Here is a 15,507-nt window from a genome sequence, read left to right as displayed (position 1 = left end):
ACAAAGCAGTTTGCCCCTGTCTGTGCATACCGGTCATTTGTGCTTGGCACTGGCGTATTTCTGAGTCTTAGCCATTATGTGCACACATCAGACAAATAGATTGGGAGAGAAGTGAAGGAAATAAACATGATAGAAGTTAGAGGCAAGTCCATGGGAACTTCAAGCAAATATACGGTCTTAATGTTTTAGGTTAAACTATAATTTGTCAATAATAAACTTAATTCAAACCTTAAACTTTAAACAAAATTATTTATATTACTTTTAATATAATTTTTTAATAGTCTCAAAAGGATAAATTTCTATGAACAACAAAAGGAAGCTGGTAAACACTGGAGAAGATTATTTCTTATTTGTTATTTCTGCATGACTCGTGTTGTACATACATGTTTATAATGTAGAAGATGCCAAGCACATCTGATAAAAATACTTGGAAACGTAAATTGTATTCTATGGGGTATTTCTGAAGTAAAAAAAAAAAAAATTTCTTTGTCTTCAATTCTTATTGATCATTAATGAGTAAAGATTAAGGATAAGTTTACTGTGGTAATTTCTAGTTATTTATTAGATAGACTTGGATATGTCTAAGGCAGAGGCCATATTTCAGCATGAAAACTTCAGGACAGGACCTCTCCACATACACAGGAAAGATAAAGTAAAAATTGATCCTTCTCTTCTGTATTATGAGCTTTCAAAAAATTATTTTAAAGGCTGTTTTGATGAGAGCCTGACTAAATTTTATTTTAATGAAATTTTATCAAAATACAGAATCATAGAGTCACAGAATGGTTTGGTTGGAAGGGACCTAAAAGATCATCCAGTTCCAACCCCCCTGCCATGGGCAGGGACACCTTCCACTAGACCAGGTTGCTCAAAGCCCCGTCCAACTTGGCCTTGAACCCTTCCAGGGAGGGGACAGCCACAGCTGCTCTGGGCAACCTGTTCCAGTGTCTCACCACCCTCACAGTAAAGAACTTCTCCTTTACATCTAATGTAAATCTATCCTCTTTCAGTTTAAAGCCATTGCCCCTTGTCCTATCACTACATGTCCTTGTAAAAAGTCCCTCTCCAGCTTTCTTGTAGGCCCATTTTAGGTACTGGAAGGCCACTATATGGTCTCCCTGGAGCCTTCTCTTTTCCAGGCTGAACAACCCCAACTGTCTCAGCCTGTCTTCATAGGAGCTGTGCTCCACACCCTTGATCGTCTTCGTGGCCCTCCTCTGACTTGCTCCAACAGGTCCATGTCCTTCTGTTGGGGGCCCTAGACCTGGATGCAGTAGTCCAGGTGGGGTCTCATGGGAGCAGAGTAGAGGGGGAGAATCCCCTCCCTCGACCTGCTGGCCACACTTCTCTTGATGCAGCCCAGCATACGGTCAGCTTTCTGGGCTGCAAGCGCACATTGAAGGCTCACAGTCAATTTTCCATCCACTAATACCCCCAAGCCCTTCTCCTCAGGGCTGCTGTCAATTCATTCTCTGCCCAGCCTGTATTTGTGCTTGGGATTCCCATGACCCATGTGGAGGACCTTACACTTGGCCTTGTTGAACTTCATGAGGTTTGCAGAAGCCCACCTCTCCAGCCTGTCCAGGTCCCTCTGGATGGCACACCCCTTCCCTCCAGGATGTTGACCGCACCACACAGCTCAGTGTCATCAGCAAACTTGCTGAGGGTGCGCTCAATCCCACTGTCCATGTCATCAACAAAGATGTTAAACAGCGCTGGTCCCAACGCTGACCCCTGAGGAACGCCACTTGTCCCTGCTCTCTACTCAAACATTGAGCCATTGACTGAAACTCTTTGAGTGTGACCACCCGGCCAATTCCTCATCCACCAAGTGGTCCATCCATGAAACCCATATCTCTTCAATTTAGAGACAATGATGTCGTGCGGGACAGTGTCAAATGGTTTCCACAAGTCCAGGTCGATGACATCAGTTGCTCTTCCCTTGTCCACCAGCACTGTAACCGCATCGTAGAAGGCCACCAAATTTGTCAGGCATGATTTGCCCTTAGTGAAGCCATGTTGGCTGTCACCAATCACTTCCTTATTTTCCATGTGCCTTAACATAGTTTCTGGGAGGATCTGCTCCATGATCTTGTTGGGCACAGAGGTGAGATTGACTGGCCTGTAGTACCCTGGGTTTTCCTTTTTTCCCTTTCTAAAAATGGGGGTTATGTTTCCCCTTTTCCAGTCAGTGGGAACTTCACTGGACTGCCACGACTTCTCAAATATGATGGATAGTGGCTCAGCCACTTCATATGCCAGTTCCCTCAGGACCCACAGATGCATCTCATCAGGTCCCATGGTCTTCTGCACCTTCAGGTTCCTTAGATGGTCTCGAACCTGATCTTCTCCTACAGTGGGTCGTTCTTCATTCTCCCAGTCCCTCCCTTTGCCTTCTGTGACTTGGGTGGTGTGGCTGGAGTACTTGCTGGTGAAGATTGAGGCAAAAAAGTCATTGAGTACTTCAGCCTTCTCCATATCCCAGGTAACCAGGTCTCTCATTGCCTTCCAGAGAGGGCTCACATTTTCTGTAGTCTTCCTTTTATCACCGACATATCTACAGAAACTTTTCTTGTTGTCCTTGATGTTTCTGGCCAGATTTAATTCTATCAGTGCTTTGGCTTTCCTAACCTGATCCCTGGCTGATCAGAAAATTTCTCTGTATTCCTCCCAGACTACCTATCCTTGCTTCAACCCTCCATAGGCTTCCTTGTTGTGTTTTAGTTTGTCCAGAAGCTACTTGTTCATCCACGCAGGCCTCTTGGCATTTTTGCCTGACTTCCTCTTTGTTGGGATGCATCACTCTCTTGGGTGCCTCTTCCCTCCAGGGCTTTATCCCATGGCACTCTACCAAGCAGATCCCTGAAGAGGCCAAAGTCTGTTTTCCTGATGTCCAGGGTAGTGAGCTTGCTGTGCACTCTCCTTGCTGCCTTAATGATCTCAAACTCCACCATTTCATGGTTACTGTGAGCTTCACGTTCCCCACTAGCCCCTCCTTGGTCAGAACAAGGTCCAGCATAGCACCTCTCCTAGTTGGCTCCTTTATCACTTGGAGAAGGAAGTTATCATCACCACATTCTAGGAACCTCCTGCATTGTTTGTGCCCTGCTGTGTTGTCCCTCCAACAGGTATTGAGGTGGTTGAAGCCCTCCATGAGGACCAGGGCTTATGAATGTGAGACTGCTCCTATCTGTCTATGGAGGGCCTTATTCACTTGGTCTTCCTGGTCAAATGGCCTGAGAAGACCCTCACTATGATATCACCTGTCCCTGCCTTTCCTTAAATCCTGACCCATAAACTCTTGGATGGCTCCTCATCCATCCCAAGGTGGAGCTCCATGCACCCCAGCTCGTCATTGACATAAAGGGTGACCCTCTTTTCATCTCCCCTGCCTGTCCTTCCTAGGGAGCCTGGATCCTTCCATTCCAACACTCCAGTCATAGGAGCCATCTTACCTCGTCTCCATGATGCCAATAAGATCATAGCCCCGCAGGCGTGCGCATGTCTCTAGCCCCTCTTCCACGTATATAGTGCTTTTGGAATTGTTTACCTGAAATCATACTCTTCTGATTAACCTTCCTCCCAAGGAGTTCCCCTCTCTTCAACCCAGCTCCATCTGCTAACAACATCAAACTTTAAATGTAAAATAGAAGGCTTAATAACAAAATCTCAAGAATTTTTTTTTTTTTTTTTCTGCCAGGAAAAATCTCTCATTATGTTAAATGGAGATGGTGCTGAACAGAAACAAAAAATGCAACCATGTGCAGGACAGGTCTTGCTTAAATCCAGGTCTCAGGTTTTGAAGACTATGTGAAATGAAATCAAAAGTGTGTGGCTCATTTGGGAAATATTTTCTCACGTGTGTTTAGTGGTAGGTGACTTTTTTCTGTCCTAGTTCAGTAAGCCAGACGATACCCTAATTTTCCCCAAGTGTAAATCTAACCTGGGGATTTTAATGTACCTAGTTCATTTAATGTGTCCATGCCTTCTGGGCACCATCTGCCTATAATATTTTTTGCTGTCCTCTGCCCTACCTGGGATAGGCACTGCACAGATTTAGAGGTGATTCCATACCCATACCATTGAACTTCTGCAGTTTTGCCTCAGTTCTAAAATGCTGTCATGGTGTTGTTAGAAGTTAGCCAGTGAACTGCTTTTCTTCTTAATTTGCTTGCTCATCTCCTTGCAGTATAAGTGAAACAGAAAACATGTCTATTTTCATACAGAGGCATTTTTTTCCATTGATTATTTTCTTATCTTTATATGAGAATATTTTATCCTAGAGCTTAATTGATAGCTGACCTTTTCTCCATCTGCTCTAAGCCAGGGAAGTACAGTGTTTCTCTTGTAATTACATTTCTGCCACAAGGTATTTTTCTTCTTTCAGGAGATCAAAACCATTATTGACAGCAGGATGCAGTCTTTTCAATATTTTAATCAAGAAGCCCACTATGTTTGTCTGATGCTTTAGCCTACCAACATGAGTTTAATAGTCTACTGGTGTATTAACAGCAACTGATCATTGTTCAGAAGATCTAACTAGCCCTAGGTTATATCAACCTGACAGACAGGACTTCAGCTGAGGGCATCAACTCTTCATTAATTGTTTATGCAGATGACCCTCTGGTGGAAAGGTGGGCATTTTCTGATTTGCCTTGGGCAGTATAAACCAGCCTGAAACAACCATTGCAATTACAGGATGTTAATGAGGAAGCAAAGAGAAAGCGGGTGGCATGGAGAGTGCTACTGTGAGCACAGTAGCAGCAAGGGTTTATTCTTGTTCCCACTGCAGCCAGTGGTCAAATTCCTATTGATTTAAAGAGGAGAGGGAGTCGCACTCCTGGCTGAGATCCAGCATGATAGGTTCCCGTATCTCATATAAGCCAATGTCAGGGCATGATGGAACGATGTTCTGTCCTGCACAAGGCTGACATAGTGAATGACTGACTGTTCTTTCTCTAATTGCTCTTGCTTCAGATATTTGGGTCACTAAAGATGCAAGGAGAAGCTGAATGTTTCTCTATCCTATAGTCTTTACTCGGACAGTTGAGAACTGAGAGTATCAATTGGTGCATAGGCTGCGAGATGTGAAGGCTGAGATCAGTAATGGGTGGCTTTTTTCACCTGGTGGAGGAGATGGCATACCTGTTACACTTGAAATTCTCTAGTATCTGCAGTCAGAGTGGTCAGATAGCCTGAGGGCGTGCTTCAGCACTTACAATGGCAAGCTGAGTGGACTGAGACATCTGAATCTCCCCATCATGGAACTCTTTTGAGGAAGAGTGAGGAGTTTTATCAGGAAGCAAACAGATAGATCAAGAACAAAATCACCATGGGATCAGGATGACATCCCTGTTTGCAGAACTGAAAGCAGTGTAAAAACTGCTTGCCCTGTTGTGAAAAATGAGTCCTTAATTGCTTTTGCTTCATTTTATCAGATCAGAAAAGTAAATAGCTACTGCCTGTTCTGAAGTCTGTTTTGGGTAAAGGTGACAACAAAGGTTAACTTTTGCTCTGTTAGGTAGTGTAAATCTAACAGTATTCCCTTCTGAAAACAAAATCAAATTTGTTTATACCAGCGTCTGTTTTGGCACTGGAAAAGTTGGTACTGTGCAATTCTGAGAAGATGTGATCAGGAAGCAAACAAATGTGGTCAACGTAAACTCACGGCAGGAGGAATCTAGAGATTGCTAACTACATATTATTTATTTTTAATATGTAAAATTATGAAACTGTTCCAGGTAGCTTAGCTTTAATTTTTAAAATATTTTTTTCTCTCTTCCTGAACGATTTCAGATTGATAGCCATGGAGAACAAAGTTTCCTAGGAAAATCATTGGCAACTCCCCGATGCAGTCTTGTCCTAATGAACATTGTGTTACGTCCAGAAGGACCACCCATGCAAGACAGTTTTGTGCCCTTGCAGTTCTCCCCTTCTTTGACAGGACTTTGAACCAGGATGATCCATGCCCTTACTTCATCTGTTTATATAGGCAGTTCCTTTCCTGGATCCAAACAGGCAGTCCTGAGCACTCGCACTCCCTTCAGTGTGTCAGCTGTCTTGCATACCTGCAAGACCCTGAACCTTCAGTCTGGGGGAGGAGCCTTCATTTTATTAATATAGTGGGGTTTTTGCTAGGGACAGTTTAGTTGTGTTTGGATGATCTAGCTGTTAAAATCAAAACCAGGGGCTGAACTAGCTGCTAAACATCACCTCTAGCAAATGGTTTGCTTTTCTTGGGAGCCTTTTTACTTATGATCTGTCCTTAGATGGTGAATCCTTCCTTGGCAAGAGGACAATCCCCCATGGCCCATCCCCAGGCCCTGCCCTGTGCTCTCTGACATTGCCACTGGAACCAGCTGGCATTCAATGGACAGCACACTGACAGATAAAAAATGGTACATTTAAGAGAAAACATAGATAACCAGTAAGACAGGTACTGAACACTCATTGTACAAAGGCTGAAACTGGAACAAGACAAAGTATTTAATAGGTAAACAAGGCCTTGCTACTGAGGATGTAATGTAGGTAGCTCTTCTCATCCTTCAGAAAAGGACATTTTCCTGCTGCAAAAGGTATCTCCCCCATTTCCCCTCAAAAGCATCTATTTGTCTGATAAATTTATTAATTAAAAACAAACATTTGTCTTACACCTGCTTAACAAAACCAGATCTCTACATTACTGAAGCTAGGATAAGACTGTCCTTTTGTTTGCTTTTTGTGATTCTGCACTGAACCTGTTGAGTGACAACTGCCTATGTTGAATCTTGGGTTGCATATCCAAAAAACAGGCTGAGAGGGAGGGAAAATTCCCTGTGCATAATTCAGAAATACTGAAGTGAGATGTTCAGCCTGCTCAGATTGCTCCCTCTGTGCTCATCTGGAAGCACAGCTAAGCTGGTGCGGGGTGGGCAAGGGGAGGTGGCTAATAATTTCTGGCTAGCCTTTACCTTCAGTAAATTATTGTCAGACCAGAGCAATGAGGAAGCACAGGGGAATGGTGACTCAGCCATGTGTGTCTGAGTCACAACGCCTCCTGGTCTGCTCTGCCAATGTCGTTTTAATGGAGGGTTTTAGGGTGGGGTTTTTTCTAGCACTTTTTAAGAGCTGTGCCTAGAATCAGACACTAGCTCTAGTGCAAGTTGCCTCCTAACACTTTCTTTTATCTGCTTTACAAACGAGTGAGCTGTGTAACGAGAAGCAAAGGGGTTTTTCCTTAGCATGGCAGTAGTAGTACAACTGATTTAGATATGACTCCTTTATACTGTAGACTGAGGTTAAGTGCTGTTGACTGGTTCAATCAAACAGAAATGCAAGAATTAATATATAAATGGGCATCGTAAATTGGACATATCCTAATCTCTCATGTTTAAGGACATAATATATACGAGACCTATTCTCTGCCACAATAGCCTCTAAACTGTGGTCCTTAGAGAGCTGGGAAATGGGGTCAGATTCACTGGACCAAAATTCCAGGTATACTTCAGTGCCAAGTGTTTATTATTTCCTGTGGCTTGAAGAGCTTGAGTGAGATGGTGGGAAATACTGTGCACAGGGAATGAGGGGGATGTAGGCCCATCAGAGCTTGACCGTGGTTCTGGCTTTTTGGTTTTTTCTGCTTGTATTTCTAGTCCAACCCTTCTATTCAAGAAAGTACCTAGGTAGTTATAAAAAACATCTGGAAACAGAAAGGCTCTTGTGTATCTTTATTCAGCTAGGGCTATATTCAGAAAAGGGGAAAACTATAGATGCTACACAGTTAAAATACCTGCAAAATTCTTACATTTTCTCTGTGTACACTGGCAACAGAATACTGCACAATCCTGTGTGGGTGGATAGTGTGTTTTTTGTCAGGTAATGAGGAGAGGTGTTATGGCCCATTTGTGTTAATGCTTGCACATCCTTTGATCTTTTGCATATACAACCCCCTCCAGCATCATTAGCAGTGTGCTAGGACAATGCAACCTGCACACTTTCCCATGACTGGCAAGTGACTGTGTGGGACATGAAATATGTATTTGAGGATACCAGGAGTGACCGTGTAATAATCCCTATTCCTTCATACTTCAACTTTCAGTCACAATACATAGATATTGAACTCTATAACATATCTTGAAGGCTTGGGCAGAGTTAGGGTAAAGAGGAACGTGATCATTCTTGTCTGTGTCCTCAGTTCCCATAACCAGCAGTTTTGCATAGGCTTCTCTGTTGGGATGGGATAGGATGGGATGATGGGATAGTGCTACAGGAATCTAGAACAAACTCCTGATCTCCCAATTTCATTTCATAATTTCATCAAAAATTCTCCATGTTTCTGCCGTCTGGGCTAAGGCAACAGCTTCTGCAGTTGCTTCTTATGTGGGCTTGACTTACGTGACTAAACAGGCTGTAAAGCTGGCAACTGTCAGAATAATCTTTCCATTAAACTGATGGTCCTTTTTAATGCAGTCTGTTTTCTTTTAATGGTAGATGGTATAGCAGTGCAATGGAAAGCAAATTATTTTTTCTTTTTAGTTTAATCTTCTTAGGGAAAGAGGTAATCCTCTGCTAATTTCCTCCATCAGAGCAAGCATATGTCTCAATCACATTTGTAGCTGGAGCAGAACAGCACTCAGCACTCAAATTATGCTAATAGCCATTTAGATTACTTCTTCTCTGGCATTTATTCATATTGGGGATCCAGAAAGTAAGTCTTTCCACTATGTGAATTTATGTGTTAAATCCACGTTATTTTCATTAGTATCTCTGCAAGCTTTGGAATGCAACTGTCCAGCTACTTGGCTTCTTGTCAGGTAAATGTGAAGCGGTGCTGCAGTCCTACCCCAATGCATCTGAACCCTTACTACTTAGTCTCTCCTACTTTGACCTGGCAGAGACAGGTATGAGAGGGACTGCCAAGTGTTGCCTCAATCAGGGAGCATATTTTATTAAACATGTTTTGCAGGTAGATGAGGTTCAAGTCATGTGGTCATGGCATTCGTGTGAGACACTATAGTTATATCATACAAACTCTTAAAATAATACTGAGGATGGACTACACTATGTATATACAGATGCATATAGAAAGCCAGAAGAAACCTTCTAAAACATGAGTTATAATCTGTGGTCTATAGTATTGATTCCCATGTATGCTGAATACTAGTTTTGGAGTGCTATGCTTTTATACAATATAAACACTTGCAATTTCATTTGTTCCGTGTCTAAACTGATTTTTTTTTTCTGCCTGGTTTTCTTATAGTATCAAAGTATGAATGCTATTGCATATGTGTATATATAATACAGTATGTTAAGAGTGATTGAGGCTAAGTCAATAGGATTGTCACTCATGTTTTGATGTACCTTTCCTTTCCTTGTCAACTTTCCCCTCTGAGCAATTCTTGATGGATTTGTTCTGCTGCTAATAAGCACAACTGAGTAGTAGCTGTGAGAGTGACACTAAATACAAATTTCTTTGCAGCATCTCCTTAACAATGCAGAACAACAGATATCAGTCATTTGTAATTATGTTCTTTGGATGAAATATCTTTTCGTCAAGGTGCACATGAATTGCTGAACTCAGATACAATGGTTGTAAGGATCAGTTGTCATAATCCAGATATTTTATTTTTTAGAAACTGATGGGTATTTAAAAACCTGACCTGAGTGTTTCATGCAACTGTGTACACCTCAGAAAGGGATGACTGGAACTGAGGGAGGATTTTCCTTTACTCAGACTAGGCTTCCAAAAGGTACACTGAAGCCTGTTACAAGCTGTGGAGTGAAAGGTTCTTCAATGTAGATCTGTGTTTAGAGCTAAATTTAGATCTAAATTTGTGCACATATACTTTGGGCCCTTGGCATTTATGATTACAACAGAAACGGGATATCTTCTTTGGCCAGAAGCTGGAGACTAGCTCTGACCAGAGAAAAACATGCAATAATGATACATCACCATCAAAGTTAATAAGAGTGTTGCCTGTGAAAGCAAGACAAGAATAAGTCTTGGCAAATATATTTTTTTTTACCTCTGTTACATCTTTACTACCTTTTTTTTTTTTTTTTTCATAATCAACCATTTAAAATCTTAATTGAATAATAGTTCATTGTTTTTTTTCCATGCTTAAATTTGAAGTTAATTGAAACAGTTGAAAATAGTTGGGTTGCTATTCTCAAATAATCGTTGCTTAGACTTCTGTTTCCTACATAATGTTCAAAGTCAAATCTTCAGCAACATTAGGAAGTATTTTCTTAATTATGCTATGAAGAAAGCATTTGATATACTTTGTTGCTGTGAAACCATTATGTATTTCCTACCATTGGAGAAAATCTTCCTCTAAGACCCAAGATCAACAAAACATTTAAGCAGCTGCTTATGAGATGAAATCCCATCCCAAGGCAATTTTTAAAATACCACTTTTAATCATCTTCTCAGGGATTCTCCATTACTGTTTTATTTAAACTGCTTGGGAACGAAGGAAAACAGAAAAACTTTGGACAATGTTGTTCACAGATGGAAAAAATCCCTGAGGAGAAGCACACCAATAGTTTTCAGTTTCATTCTAGTACTGCAAGGTTTAGATGAATGGATGTTGAAATACAGAAGTAATTTACTGGACCAATTACTCTATTCATTTTATTATTTTATCCAAATGTGTCATTGGGCCAGTCTGCTAATAATTTCATCAATGGTGTTCTCTGTCTCTCAGTCACTAACCGAATGTTTCAAAAATTTGGTTTTACAATAGAAGAGTTTGGATGAGGGATGCATTGTCAGAACTGATTTATGTTGCTTTGGTATGGATTCAGAGTGCTTAGATATTCAGCAGAAATTATCTTCTCTTTCACTTGCATAGCACACAAGCAATCATCTTCTTTCATTATTGTGTGTTAACAAATCATATACATTATTTTTATTAATATCATTACCAAGGTAGCTAAAGGGTCTGAGTAATATGAGGAGTAGTGAGAGATGACCCTGGTTCTGAAGAACTTTTAAGGTATACTGGCAAGAAGTGCATAGGGAAGCAAATTAGAGAAATGACTTATCTAAAATCACAGATAACTGACAGAATTCAGGTTCCTGACTCATAGTGTCCTGTCAGGCCACTGTCTATTTTGGACAGACATGCATTTGCATCTGCATACACACTCAATCTATGCTAATGTGCAATTCTGTTCTTACAAATTGTTCTCTTTCTGAATATTATAAGGATTATCACATCCTTAAGAGGATGACTGAAATACTCAATGATCTGTTAGGGGGTGCCAATTAAAGTTTTAATGCTGTAACAGCTGTTGTCTACTTGTAAATGATTTCTCCTAATTTTGGGATTTTCTGTTAGCACATAAAATGCTTTGTTAATAAATGTGAAAGTCCCCAAGGAATTCTGTGCATTAAACTTTAATAATTGAAGAGTGCAGAGGAATAGCTGAAATAAAAATGACTGCATTACGGAGCAACATTTAAAATGTGCCACCTCTACTAAAGATATAATAAACTTCCATGATACAGCACCTATTTTGTGTTTGGTTTGGGTTTTTTTGTTTTTTTTTTTTTTTTTTTTGTGTGTGTGTTGTTTTTTTTTTTCTCCTCTGGAGTGATCAGCTCTCAAATCCCTTAAACAAGTTAGTCAGGATAGGTTATTTCAAAAATAGTTCCCCTTAAAATCTCTTTGTGTCTAATAACATATTCTGTTACCTTCCAGTACAGGTCTACTAGCATCAGCAAAACTAAAGCTATTTACATCATCTGAAAACTTGGCCCACTGTATGCATAAGGCTATCTAGCATATGCTATTCAAGTGGTGTCTTGAGCAGTTTCCTTTCAAGTCTTCTTTTTGCAATTCCTTGAACTCCTCACATCAAGTCAAATTTGACACAGTACTGGAAAGTGCAGCCTAGGCAAGTGAGCAGCCTGTAGATGATATGAAATATTCAATGATGAGGACTACTGGGGGTAAAATATTTCCATATTGTAAGTTACATATAAGGAAGATTAAAAAGCCAAAATTTACCAATGATTCAGACGACCAACTTTCCCTAAAAGTGTTCCTTACAGTAGACATTTTATCAGCTTCAGTATTTGCAGGGGCTATAGAGGTATATGATGATGATAATGATAATAATATCAATAATAATAACAGTAATAATAATAGTAGCAATAATAGCAATAACAATTAACAATATATGCTACCGTAAGCAACATAACCAGGACAACAGCAATAATAAGACATAAAAAGAAGTAACATAACCAGATGTAATAAACAAAATCCTGCGTATTCCAGGCTAGTGTTATCTGCAGCCAGCATAAGACTTTGCAGGGCTGATCACTGTATTAGCAGACACCAGCTTCATCTTATAATATTGCTATTCTCTTTGGATCTTGCTAGCAAGGCTGGCCGCGATATTTTTTTCCTCACAGGTTTGTTCACATGGTATTTCAGAGAAGTTAGCAGTGCTAGCTGTTGTCCTAGATCATGCATCTCTGAGTGGCTGCTGATGGAGCTCAGTATATTGCGTGTTCAGCAGTGTCTTCGATGTGATTTTAATTTAGATGAGTCAAACTGGTGCATATCTTTTCCACTACAGCACTCATTTGTATACCGCATCATCTCTGTCTCTATGCTAGTCATATACATTATGCATATAGTACATGCTGTCAAATCATTGCAAGGCCCAGGGGTAACCTCTCTCAGATTCACTAGCAGATTTAAAACTGTCCACGGTTGCACACGAGTGGTTTCTATGTCCGAATCAGTGCCTGAGTGGATCTCTGTAGTGGGTCCATAGTCCCCGACTTGGGAGGAGAAGTAGCCTGGGCTTCCCCAGCTAGCAGGGGCAGTGGTGTGGGGCACCGCTGTTTTCCCCCTCTGCTCCCTCAACAGAAAGCAGCTCAACAGATCTGTTGCTGCATCGCCCAAAGGTGTGTTGTGTCATAGAACTGAGGTGGACTGAAGCCACATACTTTTTTCTCTTGTTATCTGAAACAGGCACTCGAGGATCTGAGCTGGCAGAGGTCATCCAGAGCAGTGGCTCTTCACTGAAACACATGGGGAATTTCACCTCTTCAGAAGCAGTGTTTCAGATTTTGTGAAATTCAGTTGCATGTCAGGTTTCCAATTTTGCACTAGAAATAGATGTTTAGGAGTGAACTTTCTTAAGGGGCTACACAGAGGACAGAGAGGTGTCTCCTAGAGTGCAATGCCTTGTAAAGGTAGACCAGTCTGAATTGAGTGGACATCCATAATTTCTTAACATGATATAGGGGATGTTTGTCTGGGCTGATATCTTTGGTTTGAGCACCAATCTTCCTTCCTTTTTCAAATGGCATTTAATTGCACACATCAAAAGCTTTTACTTTGAAAACTATATTGTTAAAGAAATAGCTTGATGAAGTAGAATTTATTAGTCTTCTTTTTTTTATAGTTAGAACAAAACCAAATCAGCACAACAGCTTAATTATGAGTTAATTATTCTAATAACTTTCACTTTCATTTTTATTTTTAATCTTGATTTCTTTTTCTGTGCTGAATAATAGGAGACAACCTAAACAATGAATTAATTATTTACACTAAGCTCCTTGATCTCTTCCTTGTTCTTTCCACCCCCTCTTTTCAGATCATTAGAACTATGAGATAATCAGGACAAGATTTAATTTGCTAGCTCCTTCCTTTCTCCCAACTCCTCCAATTTTTTTTCTCCTCTAAATCCCATTTTTTCTCCTCTTTTACACACACCTTCTTATCTGTATTTAAGTTACTTCAAGAGCAGGTAGAAAAGGAAGGGGAGTTAAAAAGACCCCTATCTGTTATTAGTTTCTCAGTGGGTGAATTTCTGCAGTTCTTGCTGTAGCCTATTGAAGTCAATGGAGCTTTACTGAAATGTTCTTGGGGATCTCCTGTCTCCATTAGAGTCGTTAGAGACTGGGCTTTGCCATTTGGATTTGCTGCATAGGCAATACGGTGTTGTGCAGTACTGAATGCAAGAAAATCCATGTGTCCCCCCATGGTTCATAATTAGCAGCACTCCTCCTCCCTATCTGCTGCAGCTTTCACCCTCGACTTCTACCCCCTGGAAACTGGGAAATAAATCTGGTGATGGAGAGGGAATTATCTGCTGCCTGCAGCTTTGCGGTGCAGGTTTATCCAGAGACATAAGATTAAAACTTCCTTTTCCTGAGAGAGCAGTGGGGAATTGTTGCTGGTGCTGTGCAGGACCAAGGGGTCCAAACAGGATCTGGAGTGCAAGAGGGTTGCTATGAAGATCTCCCAGTGCAAATAAACCAGACCAGTGACGAGTGACTGAAGAAAAATACAGAAGGCTACATCTGCATTGCCTTTTGCGGACAGATGTAAGCATGCTCTGCCTGTGCTTCAAGTGGACTAGAAAATAATATATTTTATATTTTGATGGACCTTTGATGCTTGCAGGTCTGAGTGTAGCTACATGCTTCTGTTTCATAAATAATTTAAAGTCAGGGGCTTGGAGTTGCTTGGGCAGAGCAAGTTCATGCCTGCCTCCACAGTGGGGACCTGAATACCGTGGAGTCTTGAAGACACCTAGTACTCAGCATAGTAGCAGATCAGGGCTAGTGCCTGAGCTCTTCTGATGCACATTTTTTTTTTTTTTTCATTCAGGTTGGAAAAGACCCTTGGGATCATCGAGTCCAGCCATCAGCCCTACTCTACAAAGTTCTCCCCTACACCATATCCCCCAACATCTCATCCAAATGACCATTAAACACATCCAGGGATGGCGACTCCACCACCTCCCTGGGCAGCCTGTTCCACTGCCTGACCACTCTCTCTGTGAAAAATTTTTTCCTAATGTCCAGTCTAAACCTCCCCTGTTGGAGTTTGAGGCCATTCCCTCTTGTTCTGTCACTAATTACCTGTGAGAAGAGACCAGCACCAACCTCTCTACAATGTCCTTTCAGGTAGTTGTAGAGAGTAATGAGGTCTCCCCTCAGCCTTCTCTTCCTCAAACTGAACAGTCCCAGCTCCTTCAATCGTTCCTCATATGATTTATTCTCCAGGCCCTTCACCAGCTTTGTTGCCCTCCTCTGCACTCGCTCCAGCACCTCGATATCTCACTCGTATTGAGGTGCCCAAAACTGGACACAATACTCCAGGTGTGGGCTCACCAGTGCAGAGTACAGGGGGACTATCAGTTGTCTTGTTTCTGCCATGGACATCATAAATATGTACGGATGTTTCTCATCCAACGTTTTGACACGCTATTGTCTATTGGTACTTGTACCTCTAGTCCACTTGAAAAAACACAGGTCCCGATCCCTCTGCCATCACAATTTCACAAGCACTTTAAACTGGAACAAACTATCATTTCCACTAGAGGAGGTCATACTTTCCTCTCATAGGCAGACATTCATTCCTGACTCCATGTTTCTCCCTCCCTTCAGCAGCATGTTTATGCAGCAAGCTGAATCAGAAAACTGATCCACTGCAGAAACCATCCAGCAAAAATGGTTAGGTTGATTTCTTTTGACAGCAACACTCACACCATCTCAAA

At 41.2% G+C, this 15,507-nt stretch overlaps 1 long non-coding RNA gene across 1 annotated transcript in view; it reads left to right on the top strand.

The window, feature by feature from the left end:
- LOC141934449 (uncharacterized) overlaps positions 1-15,133 on the top strand; it is a 406,610-nt gene extending 391,477 nt beyond the window's left edge. The window contains exon 7 of the long non-coding RNA XR_012626335.1: positions 14,616-15,133. This is a non-coding gene — a long non-coding RNA (uncharacterized LOC141934449). The remainder of the gene's footprint in view (positions 1-14,615) is intronic.
- Positions 15,134-15,507: the final 374 nt, after the last annotated feature.

Source organism: Strix aluco, chromosome 1 (assembly GCF_031877795.1).
Source record: "Strix aluco isolate bStrAlu1 chromosome 1, bStrAlu1.hap1, whole genome shotgun sequence".
Lineage (NCBI taxonomy): Eukaryota > Metazoa > Chordata > Aves > Strigiformes > Strigidae > Strix > Strix aluco.
Note: the sequence above shows the minus strand (reverse complement) of the source record. Positions and strands in the feature narration are given on the sequence as shown.